The following is a 23,371-nucleotide window of genomic DNA, read 5'->3' on the forward strand; positions in this document are numbered from 1 at the left end:
CCGAAATTTTTCTGGTAATTTTCGATTTTCCAAAAATAATTGGTCCTAACATATATAATTAACCACCCTGAAACCGAAAATCGCTTTTTTGAAATTTTTATTTATGTCTGTCTATCTGTTACCTTTTCACGCGATAATGGCTGAACGGATTTCGATGAAAATTGGAATATAAATTAAGTTCGTTGTAACTTAGATTTTAGGCTATATGGCATTCAAAATACATTATTTAAAAGGGGGGTTATAAGGGGGCCTGAATTAAATAAATCGAAATATCTCGCTTATTATTGATTTTTGTGAAAAATGTTACACAACAAAGGTTTCTTTAAAAATAATTTGCGATAAGTTTTATTCCTTGAAAAATTTTGATAGGACTGATATTTAATGAGATAAATGAGTTTTAAAATTAAAATAACTGCCCTCTAAGGCAGTATAACGAAATAAAAAACAAATGACTTCGTCTATAAAGGGCCTTGGACAGCAACAATCGAAAGCTATGAAACATAGCCTACAGAGAATGTTTCTGTGTTTGTATGAAGTAATATCGGAAGCTAAATTAACCGATTTGTATAATTAATTATTATTTCACCATTGGAAAGTGTAGTTTCTCTAGATGGACATAATGCTATAATGTTATTACCAGGGAAAGGATTTATATGTAAATACATATTTACTTATAAAGCTAATATAATTTATATTTTGCATTATCTTTATGTTTCACAATGTGTAGGGTTGAAAAATCCTACTTTTATTTTCCATATTTTTCCATATTTTAGAGTTTAGTACATATTTTCGTTAATTTCCATATATTTTCCATATTTCATATAAAACAGTCCATATTATATTAGGTTTAACAATAAAACAAAACAAAATTCCATTAACTTTTAAAAATACATTTCAACAATAGAGATTTAAACACATGTTCAGTAATCCCTTTAACATCAGAGTTATTTGAAAATTAGCAGTCCTATCAACAATGGGAAAGTAAGTTACAAAACTGTATTAATTTAATTTAAAATTTTTAACAGACTTCAGTTGTGCAGCTCAACAGTTAAATGCCAGTCAGAGTACACATAGGTTCAGTTTTGTAAATCATACTATAAAGACGGTAAATATGCCAAAAGTACGTCATTCAGTCAATTTAAAATCAAAACTAACAAGTTACATTTCAGAATTTAAAGAAGATGGTTTATCAACTGACAATAAAATATTATTTTGTAATTTGTGTCAGTGTGCAGTATCATCTACACAAAAGTTCCTGGTGCAACAACACATTACAACTAGTAAACATCAGGCCAACAAACAACTAAATTCCAAGCAGAGACAATTGTTTTTAACACAACCAACAACATCGAATGTAAGATCTGAGTTTAACATCGACCTGTGCCGTTCTCTCATCTCTGCTGATATTCCTCTCTACAAACTAAAGAATAAGGTCTTCAGGGAATTCCTTGAAAAATATACTCAACATACAATCCCGGATGAGTCAACACTTAGGAAGACGTATGCTCCATCCATCTACGATGAGACAATACAGAAGATAAGAGATGAAATTAAAGATAGTTCAATTTGGGTTTCCATTGATGAGACTCCCGACAAAGAAGGTAGACTTGTTGGTAATGTAGTTATCGGTTTGTTAAGTGAACAATATTCTGAACGAATTCTTTTACATTGTGATGTTCTAGAAAAGTGCAATAACAAAACTATAGTTAAACTGTTCAACGAAGCTATGGGTATCCTGTGGCCAAAGGGTATTATGTACGATAATGTGTTATTCTTTATTAGCGATGCTGCCCCTTATATGGTCAAAGCTGGACAAGCATTATCTGTTGTATATCCTAAATTGACTCATTTTACTTGTGTGGCGCATGCATTTCATCGTGTGGCAGAAGTGGTCAGAGACAATTTCCCTAAAGTAGATTTGTTGATTTCATCAGTGAAAAAAGTATTTCTCAAAGCTCCCAGTAGAGTTAACGTGTTGAAAGAAATGTACCCTGAAATTCCATTGCCACCAAAGCCAATTTTAACTAGATGGGGTACATGGCTAGAAGCAGTTGAATATTATGCCGAACATATAGACTCTATTAACAATGTTCTCCTTGCATTGGACTCTGAAGATGCAGTCTCAATTGATACTGCGAAAACAGTTACCTGTGACATAAGTGTGAAGAATGACTTAGCTCACATTCAGCATACATTTTCATGCATCATAAAAACGCTCAAAAGTCTCCAAAATAGGCACCTTTCACTATCTGAAAGTTTTGAAATTATAAATAGTACTGTGGAACAACTGAATCGTGGTAGAGGTAAAGTTGCAGATGCAGTAAGAGCTAAGGTGGACACTGTACTTTCAAAAAACCCTGGATATGAAGAACTACAAAAGGTTGTTGCTGTGATGAGTGGTGAATCAACAGTTAAGATTAACTTGGACTTATCCCCAGCAGACATTGTGAAATTGAATTATGTACCAGTTACTTCTTGTGACGTCGAACGCTCTTTTAGTCAGTATAAATCTATCCTCAGAGACAATAGAAGAAGATTCACTTTTCAGCACTTGAAAGAAATGTTTGTAACCTATTGTTATGGTAACAGACAATAAAAATTGTGTTTTGTTGAAACTACATTGGAAGATAAGGTACGTCCATTATATTTTTTGTTTAGTTTGATTAAAATGTACCAATATTTAACGTACATAGTCATTTTTTTATAATTTTAAGTCCATATTTAATTCCATATTTTGGTAAAAATCCATATTTAATTCCATATTTTGGTAAAAATAACTACATATATATTTACATATTTCATATATTTTTAGTCCATATAAATCCGTTCCCTGGTTATTACAGTAACTTCTGATATAATATAATGTAATGTAATATAATATAATATGTAATATTATATAATATAATTTAAGTTATTTGAAGGGTTCAGAACCATAGTGGGCCAAATGCCATTTACTGCATACGTAGAAAACAAGGGTTAAAATTAAGTTATTACCTGACATCGGATTCTAGGGCAAATGCCTATTTTGTTTCTTTAGGAGAAAAGTAAAAATAATTATTAATATTTGTGTTTCATGGAAATTGAAAGGTATTCAAAGAGTTTTATAGTGCCCTAAAATGCCCTAAAACGGTTATTAGAGCCTAATTTGTTAATATTCGCCTAAAAATGCCTAACTCACTCTAAAGTTTCGCATTTTACTCTTACTTTTTATAATTTATACATGCATTCACTGCGAAATTTAAGGCATTTAAAAAGTGGAAAGTTCGCTTCACACCGGCCATGAAACCATTGATAAAGGAAACAAAATGTTTTGAATCTCACGACACTCGCAATAGATTTCACCAAATTTAACATGTTTGGAGGCATAAATGCCGACAAAGAACCAACCTTAGTTTTGAAGCAGGCAATAATGACAACATGTGCTGCTACCGATTCAGAGATATACTATACTATAAAAATGACTGTTTTCGGTCTGAAACCGATTAGCTGTACTGCCCTTCAGAGTGTCATAAAATCACAATTTTTGGAGAAAGAGTGTTTTTGAAATATTTATGAAAAGTCGTAAAACTGCGAATTAGTAGGGTAAACCGTTACCAGGAAATGCAACAATAAGTGGAACTTTGTATTTTTGTCCAATTGAATCTCAATAACAACGGTTCATTTGAATGCTCGTTAACAGTTGCTCTTTCCCTCACCTTATTTGTGTTGAGAAGTTTTGAGCGGTAGGACGTTTTCCTGTGAAGTTTAACGCGATAATGCCGAAAAATATAAGTGCAAAATCTACATTGATCCGGCAATGGCTAACAGAATATTCAGAATTCACTTATGATGGAAAAATAATATTCTGCAAGATTTGTAGCAAACAGGTATGTAACAATAGTTGAAATATATAAATTCTATTAATTTTAATGAGTAGGCCTATAATATTTATACATTGACTGAGCTATCCTGAGGTATAATTCTTTTTAAGACCACTGCACTTTAACCTTTTAAATTCCGATAGTTAAAGTATTTGCAGGTCATTAAAATTTTGATTGTTCGAACCCACTAACTTTGTGATAGAAATACGGCAATACAACAATTAGGATTTTATTTTAATTCAGTTTACTTTACATTTTTAGATTTCTCAAGAAAAGAAGTGCCACCTAAAGCAGCATGTGCAAGGAGCGGCTCATAAGGCTAAAGCTCAGCAGAAAAATCAACTGCAACAAACTTTACTAACACAGCCTACTTCATCCAATCTCAGCAGCAATTTCTATGCTTATTTAACCAGAGCGTTTGTTGCTGCTAACATTCCCTGGAATGCAATTGAAAATCCGGTTTTAAGACAGTTTTTACAAAAATACTGCAAACAAAATATCCCATCTGAGTCGACCCTAAGAAAAAATTACTTAGACAGAATATACAATGAAACTTTAGCTTCCATTCGGGAGGATATAGGTGATTCTTACATATGGGTCTCTGTGGATGAAACCTCAGATCCTATGAATAGGTATATATCAAATATGGTAGTAGGAAAACTTAGTCCTGATGGACCTTCGATTCCACACCTCGTATGTGTTAAGGAACTTTCGAAAGTGAATAGCCAAGCCATTGCTTATTTTGTAAATAAAGGCCTACAGTCTTTATACTCAGGTAATATAGACGATTCTGATGCTGCCTCATACATGGTTGCTGCAGCTCCACTTCTTAAAACATTTTATCCTAACCTCACGCATGTAACCTGTCTAGCACATGGCCTTCATAGGGTTTCTGAAACAACCCGGAATGAATTTCCTCTTGTCAATTCGTTTATTTCTAACACAAAAAAATGTTTTTGTAAAGCCCCATCCAGGATTTCAATATTCAGAGAGAACTTTCCAGATATCCCACTCCCACCTCAGCCGGTTGTTACACGATGGGGAACCTGGATTCAGTCAGTGGTGTATTATTCTAAGTATTTTAAAGGAGTGGTCACAGTTATTGCTAAATTACCTGAAACTGATAGTGCAGCGTGTGTGAAAGCAGTGAAAGACTGTCTGAATGACTCACGAGTGAAAAACGATATTGCCTACATAACATCAAACTTTTCTTTCATACCTGCAAGCATTGAACAATTAGAACGTGAAAAACAATCTCTTTGTAGCCAAATAGTAATAGTGAAGGAAGCTCAAGTGAACATACATTCTGCTTTGGGCGAAACTGGGAAAAAAGTTAAAAATAAGTGGGACAACGTATTAAATAAGAATGTAGGATTTTCATTGTTGGAAAAAGTATCAAGAGTGATATCGGGGGAAAGTGTAAATGTTCCAGTAAGTATTGATGTTTCTATTGTACCTAATTTAAAATTTGCGCCTCTCTCATCAGTTTCGGTTGAAAGAAGTTTTTCTGCTTTCAAAATGATTCTCAGTGACAAAAGGCAAAGGTTAACTGTGGAGAATTTAGAAAAAATTCTGGTGGTGTACTGTGCAGATAATTATAATAAAGTCTGAGCATGGAACTGAATTTCAATAACTTAAAATGAGTAATCTTGATATCAATAATCATTATTTCATTAGTTTCAATATATTAAATTTGTGCAGCTCTGTTTATAAATATAATATAGTATTCTTTTTTAATGTTTAAACATACTTTTTTGTGCGTATTTTAGTGTATAACTAAAAATTTCAGTGAAAGAAATAAGTATGATACCTTGATGTGCCTAAAATGCCTATTTTCATTAAAATAAAGCCTAATTGTACAAATTTTGAGCTTATTTTAGGCGCCTAAAACTGCAATTTTTAGTGCCTAAAAATCCGATGACTAGTTATTACCATAATTCAATGGAAACCTGTAACAAGTAAAATAAAATATACACATTAAATCTAAATGATGTTAATCTTCATTAAACTATGGTTGCATGTAATAAAAATTAAGAAACAGGTTGAAGGAATTGTCATTGCACCAAATGACTGTCTCTGGACCAAAATGATCGCATTTTAATTATTTGGATGCAATTTAAATTAAGTAACATATTAAACGATTTATCCTTCTATCAAACACGAATGTTCCCTGGATCAAATGTCCTATTTTAATTATGTAATTACTTTACATTTATTTCTAATGGGTGCAGCGGAGCGCACGGGTACGGCTAGTTATATAATAATTTTGTTTTATTTACCGGTACTAAAATAATTACGGCATATACGGCAAACATAAATATTTCAATGCACGATAACAAAAACATGAGAAATTGTTTAGTTTTCTTAAAAATAAAGGACATATTGAGGCGCCAATGGAAAGTGCATCCTTTGCTGTTAATGAAGAAAATTCTCAATTGGCCTTACATGAAAGTAAAATCTGCGAACCGGTAATTCAATCTAGGTTGGTTGTTTTACGACGCTTTATCAACATCTCAGGTTATTTAGCGTCTGAATGAGATGAAGGTGATAATGCCGGTGAAATGAGTCCGGGGTCCAGCACCGAAAGTTACCCAGCATTTGCTCATATTGGGTTGAGGGAAAACCCCGGAAAAAACCTCAACCAGGTAACTTGCTCCGACCGGGAATCGAACCCGGGCCACCTGGTTTTGCGGCCAGACGCGCTGACCGTTACTCCACAGGTGTGGACAATTCAATCTGTTTTTTATCATTATTATTATTATTATTATTATTATTATTATTATTATTATTATTATTATTAAACTACTGTAGGCCTATGTTTTATTTAATGGCGCTCGCAACTGCCGAGGTTATATCAGCGTCGCCAGTGTGCGGAATTTTGTCCCGCAGGAGTTCTTTTACATGCCAGTAAATCTACTGACATGAGTAAGCACATTTAAATGCCATCGACCTGGGCCGGGATCGAACCCGCAACCTTGGGCACAGAAGGCCAGCACTCTTAACGACTGCGTTCCATCTATGTTACTTTCATTTAGTGCTGTTAGTGGTGAGTCAACGAATAAAATAGTTCGGCGCGAAATCAAATATAAACAACGGTGGAAAACTGAATATGATTGGTTATATTTCGATCGTACTCGGGGTGATGCATTTTGTAAATTGTGTGAAATGCATTTGAAAATGACCGAGAACTCTTAGGGTATCCATATCAGTGCCCTTTAAAACCTTAAAAAAGCTACTGGAAGACGCATTCGTCTAATTTAATTGGTGAGTAATTACTACTTATAAACCTACTAAATTTAGGCGATTTGTGTGAAAACAGACTTTATGGGACAATTTTACACAGAAGGATAAATCATATCCACCATGTTTTACATAACAACATTACAATTTTTAAGTTAATACCTTCATCCACACATGTGGAGTAACGGTTAGCGCGTCTGGCCGCGAAACTGGGTGGCCCGGGTTTGATTCCCGGTCGGGACAAGTTACTTGGTTGAGGTTTTTTCCGGGGTTTTCCCTCAACCCAATATGAGCAAATGCTGGGTAACTTTCGGTGCTGGACCCCGGACTCATTTCACCGGCATTATCACCTCCATCTCATTCAGGCGCTAAATAATCTAAGATGTTGATAAAGCGTCGTAAAATAACCTACTAAAATAAAAAGTTAATACCTTTAATAATAATAATAATAATAATAATAATAATAATAATAATAATAAAACAGTAAAGTACAAAGCATATAATGAGCACAATATTTTTTGGTATACACAGCAAGGAAAATTATAAGTAACTCAAGTTATCACAAGATAGACACACCCCTGCCGGGAAATATAGTGAAACAAAAACAGATAAAATAAAATAAATATCACTAGAAAATGTAGTGAATACGTGGAAACATCCAGCACAACACTTGTCAACAGTAAGTTAGTTTGGCAACTCGTCATAAGATACTTTTGTAACTTGGATTTGAAAGATTTCAATGTTCGGCAGCCCTTCACTTCAGGCGGCAGAGAGTTCCAGAGACGAGAGGTAGCAACAATGTACGATAAGGAATACAGAGATGATGTGTGGAGTGGAATTTATAGCGTGTTATTGCATTGTGATTAAGTATTAATATTATGATAGCAAGAGAGAGTAAGGAAATGAGCGTATAAACAAGAAGGGGAAGAAGTGTGCATAATTCGATATGAGAGAAAGTGAGTGCAGATTTCTCCTTTCATGTAATCTAAGCCGTGATAACTTCTCGAAAGAAGGTGAGATATGATCATAGTATCGAACATTACAAATGTAGTAGTATTTAAACAAAATACAAACGAATTAAAAGTTATATTTCTTTCATTGACCCCATTTTCATATGTTTCCTTTTACACAGGGCGCTCCTGTTGTTAAGTAAGATCTCAACTATCGTTTCTTTTGTTGTTAGTTACACCTCCCCTTCTCCGGTATAGAACAGGGACATCATTTTATTTTTACTAAAATTTTTAATATTAACCTGGCTATACCGTTGGATCAACGCCGTTTGCTACCCCCTTCCACGACTGGAGTTCAATGATACTGGCGTAATATACAAACAAATCACAAAGTAGTTCATCCATTTAGGTAAACTAGGAAAAAGCGCGCTTTTGAGTTTGATAATTTTCATTAGGTTTTTGTTTAATCAAAATACAGTACATTATTAACAATGAGTGTTTTTATTCACGAACTGAGCTGTCCATGTGGACGTATTCATTATGCAGTGTATATTATACTGTCTACAGCACATTAGCGTACATTATAGAGAATGAAGTTAAATTGAAAAATAATCATAATATGGATATTTAAACACATTTTTGAAAATGATGGCCGTTCATTTCGATACAGGCTTCAGTTCTTTCGTGCATATTATCGCACTATAGACTACTGCATCTAATTCCAATTGCCAGTTTCGTCCTTCGTACTAGTAACTCACGTTGAAATAATTCTGTACCTACTCTATAAGAGAGTACCTTACGTACTGTAAATTCAATCTTCACTTCTGTCCGATCCGAAAAGATAAAATTACTCAGACATGCTATCTACTGTCCGTCCAAGTGGTTATGTCGTAGGGTCGTAGAAAGGGAGGAAATCACGTGACAGTTAATTGCTTAACGAGGCCCTTTTATTTAAGTTATTCTAAACAGTTGTATAATATTACGCAGACGTCAAATTCCTAACAGAAATTAATGTTCTAAGACAGCCCAGCCACTAGCTGGCGAATAAAAGCTGGTGGGGGAAACCGGGATACGTCGTAGGCAAATGGACGACAGTACCTGTGCGAAAATGATTCAATATTGAAAGCTCTTTCGTCACTGAAAAACGCGAACATATTTTTGGAACGTACTGTTTACTATGACCGTAAGGCTTCTATGCATGCGGTCTTGGATCTGTGTGGAGGACGGTTGAACTTCATTAGTAGAAGGAGTGGGAGTGAAGTACATTAAAAAACTCAGGTACAATAAAAATTGAATTAAAAATAAAATGATGTCCCTGTATAATTTCTCTTCCGAGGGGAAAAGATCTGAATTCAAAACTGCTTGGGTCCATAAGAATTTGAACTCGACCATCTCTCTCTCTCTCAAGATACCCCAGACGTCTTGACGCGTCTAGCAGCATCAACAACTAAGCCAGCCTCTTTGGCGTGTAACTAACCTTACTGAAGAAAAGCCATCAAAACGTCAATCCATCCGTGGAAGAAAACGTCACCTCGCCCGACAGGAAGTGTAACTTGCAGTGTGCTTGCCGAGGAAATCTGTGCGCACCGACGGATGCCCTCCTCAACACGTGACGGGGGTACAGAGTTCCATCCAGAGGTCACAACGGCAGCTGCCCCTGTCCGTATTTGTGTCAACAAGTGTTACTACGAAACATCGACTGGACCAGGATGCAACTTGGTTTCGGTTGGCGAGAACTGTGTACTAAATTCAGAGCCACTTAATCTTGCACCCGATGCAAAAATAGATTGTGCTTCTCTCTTTGCGTCACTAAAAATTGAAACTCCTTTCATCTGTGTATCCGGTTCAAGGCCGCGATCCCGCGGTAATTCGCAGGGCTTGAACCAAGTTAACGTCACATGTTGACGGAATTCCTCAGTCAGGAACTGCGACTCTGATTTTCTAGGAACTGCTTGCGGACAGCAATGAAATAGTGGCGGTGGTGATTATAATGGCAATGTAGAGGAAGTAAGGAGAAATTTTGGGTAGCAGCATACTATTAGCGTACCAATATCTCATTATTCTTTTATTAATGACACTGTTTGAGGACCATACCAATGGTAATTCTAGGTATGGTGAAAAGCGTTAAAAGTAGTGGAAAGTCTCACGAAATTTGGCAGTTCAAATCGCCCACTTGTACAATCCTTCCAGATGTGAAATGGTCGCTCGTTTCGGCAATACGCGTTAGTTTGACTTAGTCTATAGCAAATGGAGAAAGGCACATTACGTTGGGTTACGTTTGGTGTGCTTAGTTTAGGTTACGTTACGTTACTTAGGTTATGTTAGTTTAGGTGTTACGTTACTTAGGTTATGTTAGTTTAGGCGTTACGTTACTTAGGTTATGTTAGTTTAGGTTACGTTACGTTACTTAGGTTATGTTAGTTTAGGCGTTGCGTTACTTAGGTTATGTTAGTTTAGGCGTTACGTTACTTAGGTTATGTTAGTTTAGGTTACGTTACGTTACTTAGGTTATGTTAGTTTAGGCGTTACGTTACTTAGGTTATGTTAGTTTAGGCGTTACGTTACTTAGGTTATGTTAGTTTAGGCGTTGCGTTACTTAGGTTATGTTAGTTTAGGCGTTACGTTACTTACGTTATGTTAGTTTAGGCGTTGCGTTACTTAGGTTATGTTAGTTTAGGTTACGTTACGTTACTTAGGTTATGTTAGTTTAGGCGTTACGTTACTTAGGTTATGTTAGTTTAGGTTACGTTACGTTACTTAGGTTATGTTAGTTTAGGCGTTACGTTACTTAGGTTATGTTAGTTTAGGCGTTGCGTTACTTAGGTTATGTTAGTTTAGGCGTTACGTTACTTACGTTATGTTAGTTTAGGCGTTGCGTTACTTAGGTTATGTTAGTTTAGGCGTTACGTTACTTAGGTTATGTTAGTTTAGGTTACGTTACGTTACTTAGGTTATGTTAGTTTAGGCGTTACGTTACTTAGGTTATGTTAGTTTAGGTTACGTTACGTTACTTAGGTTATGTTAGTTTAGGCGTTACGTTACTTAGGTTATGTTAGTTTAGGCGTTACGTTACTTAGGTTATGTTAGTTTAGGTTACGTTACGTTACTTAGGTTATGTTAGTTTAGGCGTTACGTTACTTAGGTTATGTTAGTTTAGGCGTTGCGTTACTTAGGTTATGTTAGTTTAGGCGTTACGTTACTTACGTTATGTTAGTTTAGGCGTTACGTTACTTAGGTTATGTTAGTTTAGGTTACGTTACGTTACTTAGGTTATGTTAGTTTAGGCGTTACGTTACTTAGGTTATGTTAGTTTAGGCGTTGCGTTACTTAGGTTATGTTAGTTTAGGCGTTACGTTACTTACGTTATGTTAGTTTAGGCGTTGCGTTACTTAGGTTATGTTAGTTTAGGCGTTACGTTACTTAGGTTATGTTAGTTTAGGTTACGTTACGTTACTTAGGTTATGTTAGTTTAGGCGTTACGTTACTTAGGTTATGTTAGTTTAGGTTACGTTACGTTACTTAGGTTATGTTAGTTTAGGCGTTACGTTACTTAGGTTATGTTAGTTTAGGCGTTACGTTACTTAGGTTATGTTAGTTTAGGCGTTGCGTTACTTAGGTTATGTTAGTTTAGGCGTTACGTTACTTACGTTATGTTAGTTTAGGCGTTGCGTTACTTAGGTTATGTTAGTTTAGGCGTTGCGTTACTTAGGTTATGTTAGTTTAGGCGTTACGTTACTTAGGTTATGTTAGATTAGGCGTTGCGTTACTTAGGTAATGTTAGTTTAGGCGTTACGTTACTTAGGTTATGTTAGTTTAGGCGTTACGTTACTTAGGTTATGTTATTTTAGGCTTTACGTTACTTAGGTTATGTTAGTTTAGGCGTTACGTTACTTAGGTTATGTTAGTTTAGGCGTTGCGTTACTTAGGTTATGTTAGTTTAGGCGTTGCGTTACTTAGGTTATGTTAGTTTAGGCGTTACGTTACTTAGGTTATGTTAGATTAGGCGTTGCGTTACTTAGGTTATGTTAGTTTAGGCGTTACGTTACTTAGGTTATGTTAGTTTAGGCGTTACGTTACTTAGGTTATGTTATTTTAGGCTTTACGTTACTTAGGTTATGTTAGTTTAGGCGTTACGTTACTTAGGTTATGTTAGTTTAGGCGTTGCGTTACTTAGGTTATGTTAGTTTAGGCGTTGCGTTACTTAGGTTATGTTAGTTTAGGCGTTACGTTACTTAGGTTATGTTAGTTTAGGTTGGACTATTTTAAGTTAGGTTACGTTAGATTACATTATATACAGCATCGTACCTAAAATTGTTTGTATGGTCCTCAAAATGTTACGTTAGGTTTGTTTAGGTTGCGTTAATTCAGGCTAATTTATATTAGGTCACGTTATGTCAGGTTAGTTCAGGCTTGGTTAGGTTGGGTTAAGTTAAGTTTAGTTTAGGTTAGGTTAGGTTAGGTTAGGTTGGGTTAGGTTAGTTTCAGGCATGTTTGTTTAGTTTGGTTTAGCTTAGGGTACATTACACATTTTAACACTGTACCTGAAATTATTTGTATGGCCCTAGCATTGTTGTTATTCAAATAATTATTTCGTCGGCTTAGAGTATAAACCTGCTAACCGCCAAAGAGAAAATTTTACAAGGGAAACAAAAAAGTAAATTTAAATTAACTCTGAAACTTTAGGACCAAATCCAAAGTACAGATGGCATTTGTACCTGTACTTTGGATTTGGTCCTAAAGTTTCAGAGTTAATTTTAACTTACTTTTTTGCTTCCCTTGTAAAATTTTCTCTTTGGCGGTTAGCAGGTTTACGCTCTAAGCCGACGATTAAATTTTATGAACAATAAATTTCTGACTCGATAACAGTACGGTGTAATCGGAAATGGATGGGTTTGGGTACAAAAAAACTTTACGGGTTATATGATTGGTAATAACAGTTACTGGAAATTACATTTCTACCATTATCACATATGCAGCTCTGAAAAATGACAATTAGCACGTCCTCTTGCAACGGCATTGTTGGACTCACTTCGGATCGGCTAAGTTTATCTTTTTCTTCACTAAAAAAAGTTTTTCGTTTTGTACCTGAATTTCCCTCAACTTAATACTTGCCCAGAACAAGATTAGTACGCTGGTACGTTCAACCAGAGGTCCCGGGATCGATACCCGGCCCCGGAACAATTTTTCCCTTGAAATTATTCAAATCTGATTTACAGGGAGCTTCACCTGAAAGACTAGATCTGCATAATATATACGTCACTGTGTACGTTAACAGAAAACCACAATTCCAAGTCACACAGAGTTTGTGTGCACTCGATGTGGGTCTCTGGCGTTTCGTCAGCCCACGCGAGTTGTGTGGATATAAAGGGAGACGGTGTCGGGTGGAGTTCCCGGGTAGCTCAGTTGGGGGAGCGCTGGTACGTTCAACCAGAGGTCCCGGGATCGATACCCAGCCCCGGAACAATTTTTCCCTTGAAATTATTCAGGATGATTGTTGTTTCATGTTCTTTCTGTCATACCATATACTGTATTTAATTTCATATTCCTGACGATTATAATATGTCGTGTGCATAAGATTTGTTGATGGTATGGAATTGTTAGCAGAAGAAGAGGCGATACTAAGAGATATGCTACTGGAGCTAAATGACAGCTGTGAGCAGTACGGGATAAAGTTAAATGCAAGCAAAACGAAGACCATGGTTGTCGGAAGAAGGATAGCAATGGCTAAGGAAGCTTTTAATGGAAATAAGAGCGTCTTCTGCGGACCTCCGGAAAAAGAGGCAAGAAAGAGACTAGTGAAGTGCTTTGTATGGAGTGTGGCATTATATAGGGAAGAAACATGAACGTTGCGACGAAGTGAAGAGAAATGAACATAAGCATTTGAAATATGGATATGGAGAAAGATGTAGAATGTGGAATGGACAGACATAATAATAAATTAAGCTGTGTTGGAAAGAGTGGGTGAAGAAAGAATGATGCTGAAACTGATCAGGAAGAGGAAAAGGAATTGGCTGGATCACTGACTGAGAAGAAACTGCCTACTAAAGAATGCACTGGAAGGAATGGCGATCGGGAGAGAAGTTCGGGGCAAAAGAAGAAGAAATGAGATAATATACGACATTAGGATATATCGTATTGTATGAATCGCATGCGAGACTGCAGGAAGGCAGAAAATAGGAAAGACTGGAGAATGCTGGGTTTGCAGTGAACGACCTGTCATTTGACAGAACTATGTATGTATATATGTATGTATTCTTGGTAGTTTGGAAGTGGAGACTTATTCCATGATCTGATTTCGTGATGACCGTAAAAGGTTTGTCATGGATTTCGATTCGAAAGGGGTTATGTTCATATTATATTCGTAACAATAACTCGGAAGTTGATGAAGGCCAACTGAAGCTCGGTTTGACATGCTGTACGTTACATCTTACCTGTTGAAGTGCTTTATATCCTAGCAGCATTCCGTCAGCAATAAGAAATCAGCGCGGAATGTATTCGTTCTTCAGCCATCTTGGTCACACCTGCAAGAATGTATGTTGGGTTAGGCGGCTTATTGTGCAAACCTAATACATAGGACTTGTTAAATGTATTTGTTCACTTATTCATTCATCATACATTTACTCATTCACTCTTCCACTTATTTGATGTCTTACTTGTTCATTTTTTTGCTTGGTTATTTAACGACGCTGTATCAACTACGACACTATTTAGCGTCGATAGGATTGGTGATGAGATGATATTTGGCGAGATGAGGCCGAGAATTCGCCGTAGATTACTTGACTTTTGCCTTACGATTGGGGAAAATCTCGGGAAAAACCCACGAGGTAATTAGCCCAAGCGGGAATCGAACCCGCGCCCGACCGCAACTCCGGTTCGGCAGGCAAGCGCCTTAGCCGACTGAGCCTCGCCGGTGGCTTTCCCTGTTCATTTAATTTTAATTAATATAGATATATATTAATTTATTATGGTAGCTCAGTTGGTAGAGCAGCTGGAAGGTCCGGGGTTCGATCCCAGGTGGTGACAGGATTTTTTCTCGTTGCCAAACTTTCAGAACGGCCCCAAGGTTCACTCAGCCTCCTATAAAATTGAGTACCGGGTCTTTCCCGGGGGTAAAAGGCGGTCAGAACGTGGTGCCGACCATACCACCTCATTCTAGTGCCGAGGTCATGGAAAGCATGGGGCTCTACCTCCATGCCCCCCCCCAAGTGCCTTCATGACATGTTACGGGGATACCTTTACCTTTATTATTATTATTATTATTATTATTATTATTATTATTATTATTATTCTGCTTCGCTGAGTTGATTCAAGAGGTTCATGTCATTCCATCTCGAACCGAACTGTTGAGTCGACAATAATCCCCTGACCATCAGCTTTAAAAGCAATAATAACGTCAACAGACCTCACTGATCTGTCTGTGCTAGGCAAAAAAAAACTTGTTGCTCCACAGTTCAAACCCTTCTTTAAGTCAACAGCAGCCTTTTTCCCATTTCAGGTAGAACACGTGTTAAGGATTATTTTTATGGGTGAATGAGGTGATTTTTTTATATTATAAAAAATTTCTAAATTACTTTTTGCTTTAATATCAAACGCTAATATCTACTTAACAAATGTACAAAGTTTCAGTCGCTTCCGCCCTACAGTCAACTGTTGTGATATTCACTTTTAAATATTTGCACAATTTAAACGGCACTAGCTTTCAGAATTTCAAACTTTTTACGGCTTTAATTTGTTGATAATTTTTCGACCTTTATAGATAAATTTTTATAGCAGACCTTGAAAAAATTATAATAATTGCAATGTAAAAAACTGCACAAAATTTTGACAATTTTTTCTTTCAAACTTGTCTTTTTTATGGGCTAGTTGTTGTTGTTTAGTCAACTGTCCGAAGACAAGTCTGAACCTCACAACTTATGAGGCAACTAGGCCAGGAGATAATGGGATAGGATGGCCAGTTCCTTTCCCCCTCCATTGCATACATCGCCGATTAGCTACATATTACGCCTACACTAATCAGACTTCAGATGCATACAAACAATTTTATTGTTCTTCCTCTGACATATCGTCAAGTGAGATGTACTGCCTGATAATAGATAATATACAGATCAGCCAGAACATCAATCAAAGGTAAATGAGCTAATAAAATGGAAATTTGTCTCTGTTCGGGTGTAAATTGCACCTTTGGAAAAGTATAAGTAATAAAAATCCTATGCAATTTCAGAGAGGAAATATATATATATATATATATATATTCATTACTTCTGCAGTTTTAGGTTATTTTCAAAATTGGTTGCAAAGAAAAGGGGCAATTCATGTCACGAAATTTTAAATTTATGTCAACTATGAAATTCAGTAGGCCTACAGTACCGAAAGTGCAATGACAACTGAAATGTCATTACGATTTAAATTTTCTAAAACTTAAAAAAAAACCTTCAATCCTATTTCGGAAGTTTCCTAGTACCCGGTACTCGTTACATAGGCTGTTAAGTCAGCCATTGTTGTATAATCATAAAAGATGTATATTTTCCCTGGACCAAAAATATATTACAAACTGACTAGCATCACATGTAGTAACACACTATTAAAATTTTTTTCAGAAAGGAACCACTGTGTAAACATAAAAACGACCTATGTAACGAGTACCGGGTACTAGGAAACTACCCCTATTTTAGCATATCACATATATCTAAAAATTCACAGACATTTCGACCCGCCACGTAAAAAAATCCACAAATTAGAACGTAACTTATTTTTTTCTTGTACGGAGAAGGGACCTGAGATTTGAAGCTTCTTGTGTAGAACATACTGTAACTTATCAGATTTTTTAATCTTCGTAAAAAAAATTGTTTGCCGCCATGTTTAGAAGGTACTAAAACACATTATGAAGTCGCATAGCAAAAATCGTTTCGGAACTCAATGGAAGTACAACAATCAACTGAAACAATATATTGTAGTGGCAAAAATGTGGAATTTAAGAGCAGTCACTAAATATACACTGAAAAAAAAATAGTCTGCGAAGAATTAAAAACGTTTAACCTTGTAGAAAAACCGGAAAATTGTTGGTTATAATCATGTGCAACGATGAAAGAATCTCACTGCATATAAAGGTGCGTACACACTTAGCGAACGAACAACGAACGAATGATGAAGCAAAACTTCGTTGTTCGTTCGCTGTTTGAAGCGACGTACAAATCATCAGCAAATTGTCAGAAAACATTCACATTCGCTGATTATCCGCTATAAAGGCAGACGAAAATATAATTATAGCAAGTGCAGGCCTGTTTCATAAACACAGTAATAATATTAAGTAATAGTATTGCAGTCATGAAAACAATTTTATTAACCGACTAAATTCTGTTTCATAAACGTTTTGCACGAGTCATAAAATACGTACAGTAGCCAGATGATTTGAGGTTAAGGCTGACAAACATAATCAAGTTGGTCTGCACTCTACAGCTATTTATATTATTCTCTCTGTTAACAGTTGTTGAATGAAATATGTTTTGAAGTACTATCTTTAATAGCAACAACAGAGTAAATCGTAATATGTGTGAAGGTTTGGGAGACAATTTATTTCAGATAAGATTGTAAATCACTGCAACTCGAAGTTATTGTTTCTGTTATTTGATTCAGTTGATTTACGAGTAAAAGAAACAATATGATAAATCTAAAATATTGTGAACAGATATTTATCATTCCTAATTGTTCACGTCTCTGCTGTTGTAAAGTTTGCAATTCCAAAAACAGTGTATCAGTGACAGAAGCGTGTGTGTGCGCGCGCGTGTGTAAAACTTGGACCTCGTTATCTAAAGAAGTAGGTACCATATGAAAATGTTAAGCAGTGAAAACTTTCGATGACAATATTGTACCAGCCTTAAGGACAGTGTTAACGACAGGGTTAGTGGACCCTGCAAAGCGTCTTATGTAAGATATTTCAAGTTCCGTTATAATTCGGAATACTGCGCAAGTACTTATATAAAAAGACTTAAAAATTATTGGTGCAAGCGTAAATAAATACACATAAAAATTACTCTTTTACCAAAAATAAATAAGTAATGCAATAACGACATAAGTACTTACGCGGTGAAGTCGGTCCTAGGAAATATAGTGTTTGAGTTTGAAGGTGTGGATGTTGTAAAAGATTAATGTTATGACGAAATTAATAAAAATACTGAAATTGTCTTAATGGGTTTTTATTGCTGATTATGTTGTAAGTAGTATTTTCAAGAAGTTACCTGACTATACAAAATGCAAATACATATGTTCTAATTAGAGATTGTGATGTGGAATTGTGGATACGGTACCTATAAATCTCGTAAGTTAATTTTAGTTTATGCCCTCAATAGGGATGGTTTAAAGTAGTCCACATATTTTGTAATAGATCTACTTGTTGATATATGTATGCAAAAGATTTTGGCTCACCAAGATCTTCACAATGTTAATTAGTGAAGAGTATATAGATTCAGGTTGTCACAAGTATACATTGAAAAAAACATTTCAATAGGTACAGAAAATATTAATATTACTGTATTTTGTGATGTAGATGTCCCATAGGCATATATTTCTGAACAATTATTATAATTTAAAAAATGACGAGAAAGGAGGGAAAAACGTTAAGTTTAATCATTCAAATAACATAAAATAATGTAAAATATACAGTAATTACTTTCTAACAGTTCTATACTGTAATTGAATTTAATTTAGGTTTCATCCTTTCCAATTGTTCCTCTTTTACAATTAGATAAGATAGTTTTCAATTTCAGCCTGGTCCACCTACATTGGCGCCTATGACAGTTTGTAAGTATTTTTAAGTATGGAGAGGGACTTTGTTAGTCATTCATTTTGTCTCTTATGCTTTTTAAAATGGGGAAAAGACGTGAAAATAACTTGAAGGAACAGAGTTTTTTGCGAAAAGTTCTCGAATTGAAAGGTCAACTATTTCATTATATTCGTAACTTTCTTGCATATGGTTGTAGGATATTCGTTGTCTAAAATTTCTTGGACGTCGGACAAACACTCCCTCTTCATCACTATTTGAGTCAGAATTATCCATTCCAAATGGTTTCATGGTTTTATCTTCAAAATCTAACCCTACATTGGCATTTACTTTTTACAAATTATTAAACTATTACTTAAAATACAGTCATGGAACTAACGTTAATATTATTAATAAATTTAATTATCTTTGCTGCTTTATGAAACACTTTAGTAATATTATTATTTATTTTAGTAATAATATGAGCGTTTACAGTAATAAATAATATTATTAAATATTACTTTTATGAAACAGAACAGTAATAATATTACTTAATGTTATTACCTTTTTAGTAATGGTATTAAATTATTACTTTTATGAAATAAGCCCCAGGGGAAAGTTTCAGTACATGGATACCTCACTGACAATAATTATCTTAAAATATTAAAAAGAGAGATTTGTCTGTGTTTGTCGTATGCGCATCATGCTTACGAAAATACACTTTTCAATGCCAATAATTTATTTTGTGTGCACAAGGTTGGAACTTTGTTTTTCCTGGGCGTGAATTTGTCCAAAAGGAACGACATATGTTTATACGCGAACCAAGTTGACTCGTACACTTCGTCACTCCCCATTCCAGAACTTTTTATGGAATTCTGTCTTTCACTCCAGAATGATGTCAGTAGGGATTCAATTTTCAATTTTCTTTTTGACTTCTGCTCCCTACAATAAACAAAAAACATATCCACTGAAAATAAATAAACAAAAATAATTTTCAAATTTTGCACGTGTTTGACTCGCCTATCTTGCAGCTAAACATCTTTCCAATAGGTTCCCAAACATCATGTTTTCTTATTTTATTGTGGTAAGTAGGATACTTGGGATTCCATGAAGTTTCCTGCTCCCTATATGCATTAATAAGATTTATAACAGCGTCTTCCGTCCACTCCAGTTTCGACATCCTGTTAGTGAAATTGAACTAAGCGCTGCGTTCTGCTACGAACTACAAGCTAGTGGCAAATCCCGTCCACAACGAATACCAACTTCCTTTGATGTACCGACAAGCGACGGATCACTTCCGAAGGCAAACCAAACGATCGGTTTGCCTTTGCTGCGACGTACACACGTACCGATTTCAATCAACGAATGCAATCGTTTGTCGTTCGTTCGTTGTTCGTTCGCTAAGTGTGTACGCACCTTATCACAAAAAAACAACGAAGATCGTGGCAGTCAAGGAAAACCTCTTCAAAAAGAAATGAACAAAATAACACGACGCCGTTTGGAGAGTCGAATCACATCGTAATCATAATTCTAAACAGTTTTACTTTCAGCATTACTTACCCTTTCACATACGTACTGAACAGAGATGTATTCGAAAATACGAACAGTAAAACAACTGCGAAGCGTCCAACCGAACCGTCAGATGCGCACTGACGTACACGTCGCGTCAGATCGTTGCCATGCCTCCATAGCATGTTTTTTGTTACTTTCACTCACCTGGCGACCCTGAGGAGCTTTTGTCGAGCTAACACGCTCTGCTAGGTGTAGCAGAGGGGGAAGTGGACCCCAGCAACTTATGTTTAAAATATCTTCTTTAATATAAAGCTTTAAAACGTAAAGTCAAATGTATAATTACAATATGATGTAAAATTAAACTTCTCATTTTTGTAACAATGATTTCGGCTACAGAGGTCACTGAACTTTCCTTAGTAGCTATAATAATGATAACACTGATAATGTACAGTAGCTAGCAAAGAGAGCTTTAAAAGCAAAAGATCGCGAACTATAATATAATGTAAAATAAAGTTTCAGTATTTATCAATAAGAGGCCCGTATTATTATTATTATTATTATTATTATTATTATTATTACTTACTTACTTACTTACTTACTTACTGGCTTTTAAGGAACCCGGAGGTTCATTGCCGCCCTCACATAAGCCCGCCATTGGTCCCTATCCTGTGCAAGATTAATCCAGTCTCTATCATCATATCCCACCTCACTCAAATCCATTTTAATATTATCGTCCCATCTGCGTCTCGGCCTCCCCAAAGGTCTTTTCCCTTCTGGCCTCCCAACTAACACTCTATATGCATTTCTGGATTCGCCCATACGTGCTACATGCCCTGCCCATCTCAAACGTCTGGATTTAATGTTCCTAATTATGTCAGGTGAAGAATACAATGCGTGCAGTTCTGTGTTGTGTAACTTTCTCCATTCTCCTGTAACTTCATCCCTCTTAGCCCCAAATATTTTCCTAAGCACCTTATTCTCAAACACCCTTAACCTATGTTCCTCTCTCAAAGTGAGAGTCCAAGTTTCACAACCATAAAGAACAACCGGTAATATAACTGTTTTATAAATTCTAACTTTCAGATTTTTTGACAGCAGACTGGATGATAAAAGCTTCTCAACCGAATAATAATAGGCATTTCCCATATTTATTCTGTGTTTAATTTCCTCCCGAGTATCACTTATATTTGTTACTGTTGCTCCAAGATATTTGAACTTCTCCACCTCTTCAAAAGATAAATTTCCAATTTTTATGTTTCCATTTCGTACAATATTCTGGTCACGAGACATAATCATATAATTCCATACAATGCTACACTGCACACAAAGCACTTCACTAGCCTCTTCCTTAGTTCTTTCTCCAGAGGTCCGTAGAAGATGCTCCTTTTTCTATTAAAAGCTTTCTTTGCCATTGCTATCCTCCTTTTGACTTCCTGGCAGCAGCTCATGTTACTGCTTATAGTACACCCCAAGTACTTGAAGCTGTCCACTTGCTCTACTGCCTCATTTAGAATTCGCAAGTTCATCATCTTCACTTTTCCTCCTATGATCATGGTCTTCATTCCAGTCGGCCTGGGTAGCGTAGTCGGTACATTGCTGGTTTTCTGTGCCCGAGATTGCGGATTCGATCCCAGCCCAGGTCGATAGCATTTAAGTGTGCTTAAATGCGACAGGCTCATATCAGTAGATTTAATGACATGTAAAAGAACTTTTGCGGGACAAAATTCCGGCACACCGGCGACGCTGATTTAATCTCGGCAATTGCGAGCTTAATTAAATAAACCATAATTTAATTTAATTTAATTTAATTCCTCATCCCATACTGCTCACAGCTGTCATTTAGCTTCAGTAGCATATCCCTTAGTATCATCTCTAACAACGCCATTATCATTATTATTATTATTATTATTATTATTATTATTACTCTCCATCTACGTACGTACACAGCTATGAAAATATTGAAATAAAAGTGGAAGACATTACTGTTCTGTTCCTACTAGCAGTTTTGCGTTTCCGGTTAATTTGTGACGACAGTTAATATCCAGAAGACGAAGTGTTTTTAGTTGGTTATTTAACGACACTGTATCAACTACTCGGTCACTTAGCGTCGATAGGATTAATGATAGCGAGATGGTATTTGGACGAGGATTCGCCATAGATTAGCCTACCTGGTTTTCGCCTTACAGTTGGGGAAAACCTCGGAAAAACCCAACCGGGTAATCATATCAAGCGGGAATCGAACTCACACCGACCCAACCGCATATCGGCAGGCAAGCGCCTTAGCCGACTGATTAGCTACGCCGGTGGCCACGAAGTGTTTGTTATAATTAATGAAGAACATAATATAGGCTTGCTGAAAAACTTCCGATGAACTTTCAAATCTCCAGCTGCAATAATGATGAATTGATTTACTGGCAGAATCTACTACGTATGTTACTAATGAATGTGTTGTCTGTTACGTCCGGTACCACTCCGTTCCTTTCCCAGAATTCTTACGTTTCTGCAGGATTAATTCCTCTCAATGTTTTCCTTCAAGTTTTATAGTGAGGATCACGTAAGAGTAGTTCCTAGAAGGCTGACCTGTCTTCAGTGATGCCAACTAATATCAGATATCACCAAAGAGGGTAAAGTTACAATGCAATAATGATAATAATAATAATAATAATAATAATAATAATAATAATAATAATAAATAATAATAATAATACTTACAAATGACTTTTAAGGAACTCGCAGATTCATTGCCGGTCTCACATAAGCCCGCCTTCGGTCCCTATCCTGTGCAAGATTAATCCAGTCTCCCTCAAATCCATTTCAATATTAACCTCCCATCTACGTCTCGGCCTCCCCAAAGGTCTTTTTTTTCTTCGCCCTCCCAATTAACAAACTATATGCATTTCTGGATTCGCCCATACGTGCTACATGCCTTGTCCATTTCAAACGTCTGAATTTAATAATAATAATAATAATAATAATAATAATAATAATAATAATAATAATTGCGACTAAATAGTACTAAATTGAGTTATAACAATTGAAAATCTATCATTTGA

General features: G+C 35.8%; 1 protein-coding gene across 2 annotated transcripts in view; it reads right to left on the minus strand.

Annotated features, from left to right (window-relative positions):
• Positions 1 to 20,521, minus strand: part of LOC138716411 (polypeptide N-acetylgalactosaminyltransferase 1-like) — a 101,690-nt gene extending 81,169 nt beyond the window's left edge. Inside the window, exons 1-2 of one of the 2 annotated variants that reach the window (XM_069849477.1) lie at positions 20,367 to 20,521; positions 14,482 to 14,571 (exon numbers count right to left, since the gene is read on the minus strand). The gene's annotated coding sequence lies outside the window, so the exon portion shown is untranslated. Of the gene's footprint in view, positions 1 to 9,527; positions 9,764 to 14,481; positions 14,572 to 20,366 lie in introns of those variants that run through there. The other variant, XM_069849478.1, reaches the window with a different exon arrangement.
• Between the last annotated feature and the right edge of the window lie 2,850 nt (positions 20,522 to 23,371).

Source organism: Periplaneta americana, chromosome 16, assembly GCF_040183065.1.
Source record: "Periplaneta americana isolate PAMFEO1 chromosome 16, P.americana_PAMFEO1_priV1, whole genome shotgun sequence".
In the NCBI taxonomy this organism is placed as follows: domain Eukaryota; kingdom Metazoa; phylum Arthropoda; class Insecta; order Blattodea; family Blattidae; genus Periplaneta; species Periplaneta americana.